The sequence below is a fragment of the Lathyrus oleraceus genome, chromosome 1 (assembly GCF_024323335.1).
Source record: "Lathyrus oleraceus cultivar Zhongwan6 chromosome 1, CAAS_Psat_ZW6_1.0, whole genome shotgun sequence".
In the NCBI taxonomy this organism is placed as follows: Eukaryota; Viridiplantae; Streptophyta; class Magnoliopsida; order Fabales; family Fabaceae; genus Lathyrus; species Lathyrus oleraceus.
The window spans coordinates 28,402,373-28,411,432 of record NC_066579.1 but is presented as its reverse complement, the minus strand read 5'-3'; positions in this window follow the sequence as shown (position 1 = coordinate 28,411,432).

The following is a 9,060-nucleotide window of genomic DNA, read 5'->3' as shown; positions in this document are numbered from 1 at the left end:
CACTTAAAGCATACGAGACATCTGGTCGAGTACATAACATGGCATACATGATAGATCCTATTGTAGATGCATATGTGTAAGACCCCAATTTTGTCCCTAAGATCCCTCATGGCATCATATCATATCATTGCATTGCCTCAAGGATCATTGGACACCTTGCTTCCTTCCCTGTGGGTGGGATCCTCTTTTGAGTGGTTCTTGATCACCAAGCATTTCTTGCATTTTGTATGTCATTTGCTTTTATTTTAATCATTAATCAAAAGTACAAAAATATGTCATCTAACCTTTGTCTTGCAGATGAAGCAATAACAGGTCAAAACACATCAAAGGCATTCATTGAGCAATAGATGGTGGTTGTTCTTGAGATTTGGACCCCATGATCATTCACAAGAGTTCATATGAGTTATGATGTCATTTTGAAGCAAAATCCCAAGGGGTAGAGGCTTGAATCTCATCAGAACACTTCCAAGTCATCTGAAGACCTAGAAAGTCAACTGGAAAGTCAACTGTGGATTTGGAGGTGGGAAGTGATTGGAAGTACTTCATTCATGTTCAAACAAGTCTCATTTGACATTTCAAACACTCACATTGAAGGATTTGAAGTCAAGTCAAAAATTTCCCAAAATAGAAAGTGACCTATAATTTGAAATTTCCAAAAATGGAAGGGTTTTGGACCAACTTCAACTTAATATTGCATCATCAAAAAAGCTTCAAATGAAATTGTGTTGAACATGAAAGTTGTAGATCATTCTCTCCCATTTCTAAAATGTCTAAGATCATGAGCATATGATGTGTGGTTGAGGAGATATGATCAAATCATTGCCAAGTATGCATGGGACTTCAAATGGCCATATCTTTTGATTCAAAGCTCCAAAATGAGTGGTTCTTTTTGAAATATTCTCCTCTTGACCTCTAATTCCCAAATCATGCATCACATTACATGAATTCTCATCACATAATCACTTATTAATCCATATCTTTTTTGGAGGGAAATTGCAAATTTCAAAAATGGTGCATTATATGGACTTTTTACCATTGCCATTGGGTTTAAAAAAGAATTTTAAGTGACTTTGATGAAGGGAGTGGTACTGTTCACGTGTAAATGGTACATGCACCATGCAAATTTTGATTTTTGGCAAGACACCTCATTTCACTTAACCAAGTTAATTATGGATTAGCAAGTTGATTAGTAGAGCATATAAATACCTAAACCCTAACAGAATTGAAAAAGGTTAATCATTTTTTCACATTTCAAGATCCAAAATTCTCTCTCACTTCAAATTTTTCTCTCATTCATAATTCAATTTTCTTCCAAATAGCATTGCATTTTGACTTCATATTCTTGTTCCCTAGCTTGGATTTAGTGTAGATCAAGTGCTGTTTTGTTGAATTCGTGCAAGAATCAAGTGGTGGAAGTTCATGAAGTTGAAAATGGCATTTCTATTTTGAGCTAGATCCAGCACCTCTCAAGCTTCAATTGCTTCATCAAACTTCATTTCAAGCATTGTAGAATGGAATTGGACCAGTACAAGCTGTGGATCGTGTGAATTCAAAGGCTCTGCTCTTCAAGAGGTCATAATTCGAATCTTTTAATTTTGAAATCCATTGCTATATTATTGTAGATCTGGTTCTCCTGATGAATCTGGTGAAAGAATCATGTAATTTGATGCACTATTGACTGAGTTAGGGTTAATTCAAGTTTCATGCATAAATTTTATCCTGTTCGATTCTTGCTGGATATGTGGAATTAGGCTTAGTTATTAATTGATCCATGATCTCCCTGAAAAATGCAACATGTTGATGTCCTTGTTTTGATTTTCTGGAAAAAATCTGGAAACGCATGAAGATTGTTCACTGTTTATCTTCTTCCTCACGAAGAAGATGAAGTTCATGATACGGCCACGGTTTCTGGCCTTTGGCAACGTTTTCTCTGGTTTTGCTGTGCTGGCTTAGGGTTTGTCATTTACTGGTCCACGTTTTGCCTTGCAAGCAAATTGGTTGGCTCATATGCTTTGACCAGGACCACATCAACGCTGACTGGCCACCTCATTTAATGAAACGATGCGTTTCATTTGGCCTGGCGCGCTTCTTTTTGAATCCATACCGGATTCGATTCCCAGCGAGGGGATTATTTCAAATGCTTCATGATTTTTGCCTTTCCCTCCTTATTTTCACATGCCATGCTTATTTTCATTTTTATTTTTTCCATCAACTTAGAAAAATCATAACTATTTGAAAAATGCATCAATTCATCTCCAATTTTTTGCTACTTGCTCCTCTGTTTGTCTATTATTTTATGATCATAATTTCAAATATTGTGCATGGCTGGATTTTATTTGGTGCTAGGTTGATTGATCATATGTCCACTTGTGACCTTGCCTTGCTTATCTCATTTTGAAATGCTTGTTTTTAATCCAATGAACTTGAAATTTTGCATGTTGATTCTAGACACATTGCTGGACATTTTGGTTTTGGTTTGACATTTTTCTCAATTACCATTTCTATTTTATGCATGTGCTAACTTGGTGTGACAATTTGTGTCACACCTTTGAATATCCAACTTGTACCATTTAATTTCCATGCCAAATGATCTTTGATTCTTCTGATTTTTTGTATGTTGATCATGTTAGATGTCTTGAATGTTCATGAATTTTTCCAGATTTATTTGAATCATTTCTGTTTTGATTTGAATTTTTCATTCATGATGATCACATATGAGCTTTAAAATTGTCTTGGACTTCACTTGATCATGAAATGCTTTTGGTGATTGATTTTGATGTGAGCCTTTTTAGGATATGTCAATATGTGTTTGAAGTTACTTTGTGTTGAATTTCAGCTCCTGTTTTGAATTTTTTCTTCATCTTTGACCCTAGGCTTTGACCTAGTGGTTTGTTGCTTACATGTGAGCTTTGATTTCAGGTTTAAGCATCCAAGTTCCATAGTTGATGATGCTTCATCATGTGAATATTGATGTTTGCTTTTGATTGCTAACACTTGTGTGTTTTGTAGGTTGATGCTAACTCACTTGAGTTTGCCTTATGGCTTACACATTTTGTACATTGGGATTGTCTGTTGCTTATTGACTGTTGTCTGTTTGTCTGAGCATTGTACTGATTTGTTTAGTGTTTCCACAGGTACCTAAGTTGCTTTAAGTTCATTTGAACTTTGCTTTTGCTTGGTTGCTTAACCACTTAGGTATGATACCTAATCTTCATGTAGTCTGGAAGACCTACTGTTATTGGTAGTCACCTGTCTGAAGCCCTCCTTAAGAGGCAATGTTTGTGCTTGTTTAATTTTGTGCCAAGCAGGTAAAGTCCTCTCATGAGGCAATTGGCAGATAAAAGAGATGTGTAATCCATCTCCTGCTACTCAGTGTGTCATTCACCTTGCTCACACCATGTGTTGATGCATTGTGAATAAGAACCCAAGATCTTATAGAGTCAATCATTTGTGGAGAAGAGTTCCTACTTTCTGAACTCTCACACTTTCTATTGTTTAAAGCTCTCCCTGGCCAGGGATAAGAGCTATGAGGCACACCCCTCATCTCCATTTCATCTGCTTCACCCTAACTCTCAATGTTAGGGTTAAGAGATCAAAACACCCCATTCCAGTTGGCTGTAAAACCTAACCTTGCTTGAGCCTAATTGATTGTGTATAGTGTGTGCTAATTGACTTGTTTGTTTGCTTACTTGATTCATCTGTGCATATTTGCTTGAGTGTGCCTTTGTGCATTTATCATCACTACTTGTATATCATTTCATAAACATTGTTCATTAATTTGTAACCTTTTGTTTTGTCCATTGAGGAGTCAAGCCTAAGTCCATTGATTGGCAGTTGTTTCCTGTGATATGGTTGGAGACTAGTATAAGTCCATTGATTGGCATCTGGTATCCATGTTTTGTTTGCTTTGTGAGACTAGTATAAGTCCATTGATTGGCATCTGGTATCCATGTTTCTTTGTTTTGTGAGACTAGTATAAGTCCATAGATTGGCATCTGGTATCCATCCATCTTGCTCTATTTGCTTATTGCTTTGTGTTGCCTATTCCAAAGGAATCACTTGAATCATCTACATATGATCTCAAGAGGTGAACACCTAAGAAGTTTTGCTTCCTCACCCTCCCACCTTTTGTTTCTTTAAACCTCCATTTGCATGTTAACCCAAAACCTGAAAACTATTGTGCAAACATTTTGACATGCTTTTTCAAATTAGAAACCTAGGCCTTAAGCCTCTGATTTTCAAACTTCATTTTCACAATACTTCTTTTGAATTGAATTCTAATCATACTTTGACTTCATTTTTGTGAATACTCCAAACTGGTTAATTTCACTAACTCAATTGCTTTGGTGGCCCAAGTCCACTTCTTAATCAAGTTTTCATACATTAGCCATAGATCTCAATTATCTTATTGGTTGATGTTAATCTCTCCTCTTGTCCTTAGTGATCGAACCGTAAGACTTCCATACTGAAAACAGGGTTGACCCCTCTAGTATGTCGAAGCTATTCTCACATGGTGGACTTGTTGTTGATATAGGTTGAGTTTTCTCCCGTGGATAATGAAAGACCTTAGGGCTTTTGTTTAAAATCAATCAATTCACCTTTTCGAAATTTTTTAGCCGAACTACGGCGTTTTGATCCTTACCTTCCATGGAAAGGTACGTAGGCAACGGGTTCATCCGTTCAAACATAAAAATAATAACTTGTACATTCTTTTCTCATCCCTTCAATCCTGTTTGCACAATAAATATTTCATAAACAAATAACATTTCGTACAACAAGTTGTGAAAAGGGCTCCCTAGGAGTACCTAGGACGTTTTGGGTGCCTAACACCTTCCCATTGCGTAATTAACCCCTTACCTAGATCTCTGACCTTTTCATTAGTTTTCTATGTGTAAAACTTCTTAGGCTTTTGTTCGCTTTTTAGCCATTCCTTTGGATAAATAAAGGTGCGGTGGTGACTCGATTCTTTGTATGCTTTGCTTTTGATTTTAACCAATAAATCATAAAGTGACGAATACACCGCTACAATATGGAATCTTATTCATACAATCCCTTTCTTCCTTAGTTGAAGGGGATTGTGTTTTTTATAGACACAGACCATGTTGCATAGATATGAATCCTTTCTTGGAATCATGCATATTAAAGTGTCTCAGCAGTTTTTGTGATCTATCTCTATAGATTCTGATTCCTAATATATAGGCTGCTTCACCTAGGTCCTTCATAAAAAAGCATTTCCCCAACCAAGACTTTACTTGTTGCAGGGTAGGGACATCGTTTCCAATGAGTAATATGTCATCTACATATAATACTAGGAAAACGATCATGCTCCCACTAACCTTCTTGTAGACACAAGGCTCATCTTCGTTCTTGATGAATCCATATTGTTTTACGGTTTCATCAAAACGAAGATTCCAGCTTCTGGAAGCTTACTTCAATCCATAGATTGATCTTTGTAACTTACATATCTTTTGGGCTTCTTCTGGTATGTCAAATCCTTCAGGCTGTGTCATGTACACATCCTCAAGAAGATTCCCATTAAGGAAAGCAGTTTTGACATCCATCTGCCATATTTCATAATCATGATATGCAGCGATAGCAAGTAAAATCCGAACAGATTTAAGCATTGCAACTGGTGAAAAGGTTTCATCATAGTCAACCCCATGAATTTGTTTATATCATTTTGCAACCAGTCTTGCCTTATAGGTATGTACCTTACCATCCATGTCAGTCTTCTTTTTGAAGACCCACTTGCATCCTATAGGGTTAACTCCTACAGGAGGCTCTACCCAGGTCCAAACTTGGTTTGTGTTCATGGAATCCATTTCAGATTTCATGGCTTCTAGCCACTTCTCAGACTCAGGACTAGTTATGGCCTCTTGGTAGGTCACAGGCTCATCTTGGTCCATGAGTAATACATCACCTTGATTAGTTATGAGATATCAATATCTCTCAGGTATGTGACGTACCCTGCTTGACCTACGCTGGTCTTGTTCTACTTAAGCAGGTTGCTCTTCCACAACTACTTGTGTTTCCTGCTCTAATTCCTCCATAGGTGTATCGATGCTTTGTGATTCTTGAATTTCTTCAAGCTCTACTTTCCTCCCACTGATTCCTTTGGAAATAAAATCCTTTTCTAGGAAAACTCCAATTCGAGCGACAAACACTTTGCCCTCAGAAGGATTGTAGAAGTAATACCCTCTTGTTTCTTTAGGATACCCCACAAATAAGTGTAGCACCTCAAATTTGCACCCTAACTTTTGTACATTCATCTCATATTAGGTCATAGCATAACATAGGCCACTGCATAACATTGCATTGTCCATTTGCCCAAGTGCAAGCTCAGCTGACAAATTAGGTCAAACTGGTCAGGAGAATCAGTCAAACAAGCAAGCATGTGCTATTTTCATTGGAACAACGCCCTATGGTTGATTTATCAAGTTCATATGGTCTAAGGATCATTGTGAAGTGATTTGGACAAAGATTGGATGATCAAAGCTCATCAGTCAAGCTGAATTTCAGCTGGAACCATAGAAAGTCAACTGTGGTCAACTGTGCCTGATTTTATGGATTGGAAGGTGGGAGATGGTTTGAAAGGCTTCATTCATGTCCATATGAGTCTCATTTGACATATCAAAGACCAAGGTTGAAGAATTGGAGGTCAGACAAGAAGTTTCCTAAAATGGCAGGTGACCTGTAATTTCAGCTGCCCAAAATGGAAAGTTTTTCTCCTCAAAATTACTTCATCATACAAGCTTCAAATGGAATTTTGTCTAACATGAAAGTTGAATATCTTGACCTCACCATTCCAAAAAGTCCAAGAACTTGAAATTCCCATGTGTGGTTGGCAAGATATGGTCCGATCATTTTCAGAAAATGCCCAAATTCAAAGTGCCATAACTTTCACATGGAATGGCCAATTTGGTTGGTTTTTTTTTGAGCAAACCACATTTGATGTGTACTTTCATAATCCATCATCACATTTTGCCAAAAGCCTTCACATAAAAAGGTCAATTTTCAAGTGTACCAATTAAAAAGCAACGGCAAAATGGTCCAAATCTCAAAATACTTGGAATTTTCACATGGGACTTTTTCCAACACTTCCAAAATATCATTTAGAACTTGCTTGAACCAAGTTTGGACAGAAAAATCAGCTGCATCATGAAAGGGCATATTGGACCACACACTTGAAAATGCACTTAACACTAATCATCTCCATTTTGCTAATCATGATTAATTTTGGATTAAGGCATTGGTATATATTGTTAATTGTAACTGTTTTCAATAATCATTAATCATTTTTTCAGATCCATCACAAAAAACTCAAGAATTCTCTCAAAAATTCTCCAAGTTTCACATTCATTTTTTCTAGAATTCATCAACAATTCTCCATTGTTTTGGCAAATTCTTTGTGATTTCTTCATCTGCAGGTAGATCTAAGGGACTGTTGCAAGCATTTGAGCAAGAACTCGAGCCAAAATCACACTGTCCAAGCTCACTCCAAGGCATAACAGTTGAAGATTGCCAAGAATGGGAACTGCTTCGAGCTGAAAAGTTGATTCTATCATCTTCTCCACACATCAACACGCATCTGTTTTTGAATTCCAAAGCCTGAACTCAACAATTCCATAACTGCACCTCGATCAAGGTTGGAAATCGAACTCAATAATCGCTTCAATCAGGATAGGAATTTGATAGAGTGTTCATTGTAGAGTAGCATAAAGCTTGTATCATGTATTTTCGTTGTGTGTTGGCTGAGAAATCTTGGATTAAAGTTTAGATGCAAAAACTTCTTTCAATCGATTCGCCTTGTGTATGAACTTCTGGACGATTTAATGGTGATATTCGTGATGTACATGCTTAGACCTTTCTATCCATATAAGATTTGTGTATTTTGGTTGAGGATTGTTCATGGCCGTTTCTGGTATTGGAGAACGAAGAAGAACACGAAGAACACGTGATTTTCTGGAAATATTTGCTGTTTGATCCAATGCCTTTGCCTTCAGTTCAAATTAGGTGTTTCCCGCTCAGTCCGAGCGAATCATGACGCGCCAACACATTAATGCTGCGCTGCGTTTTAGGCCAGGCATAGGGTAATTACAGTTGTGCCACTCGGTCTATGATTAATCCATAATTCATTTAAATAATTATTTCAATATTTCAATTAACTTCAAAAAATCAAAACAAATCCAATTTTAGTCCAAATTAATTGGGAATTTTTTTGTTAGATTCCAAATTTTGTCTAGTTTTTTTAGGCATAGTGGTCAAAGTTGTGCCTGGTGAATTTTTGACTTTGCCTATTGATCTTGTTCATGCATGCATTTTGTGTATGTTTCACCATTTTTAACATGAAATCTTGATGCCTTAGCCAAATTGAATGAAATTTCACATGCTTGTTCTTGACTCATTGCTGGTGATTTTGATGTGTAGTTTGTGAATTTTGGATTTATGGTTTGCAAGTTATGATGTGTGCAAGTTGAGTGTGACAATGTGTGTCACACTAGGTTAGGTCAACTTCATGAATTTTGTTGCCATGCCTCTGCTTTGCCGATTGACCTCAAATTTTGCATGTGATCTCCTCTTTATGTCTAGTTTTTCCATGATTTTTTGTAGGAATTGTTGAGCCATTTCCTATTTGATTGAGATTTTTGCTTGCTGTTTAGACATTTTAGGGTTTTGCTTGAGTGATTGACTTCCATGTCTTGTGAAATGCTCATACCATATCATATGAATGTGAAATTTGATGGAGTGATTCATAACATGTTCATTGTTACTTTGGCTTTGGTCCCATTCATTTCTTAGTTGTTCTCACTGTTTTGCATTTGATTGAAGTTGATGCTTATTTTGCTACCATGTGTTGGCTTGCTTGGATTTCTGTTGACTTTATGATTTTCATTTCCCTACTTCCTCTTGTCCAAATGACATGAAAATTGACATGTAGCTCATTGAATGTGTCCTGTTTAGGCTGGAATTTTTATGGAATTTATTGAGCTGTTTAGGTATTTGTTTGAGTGAGATCATTCTGTTTGCTCATATATGATTCACATTTGCTTAGCTTGACTT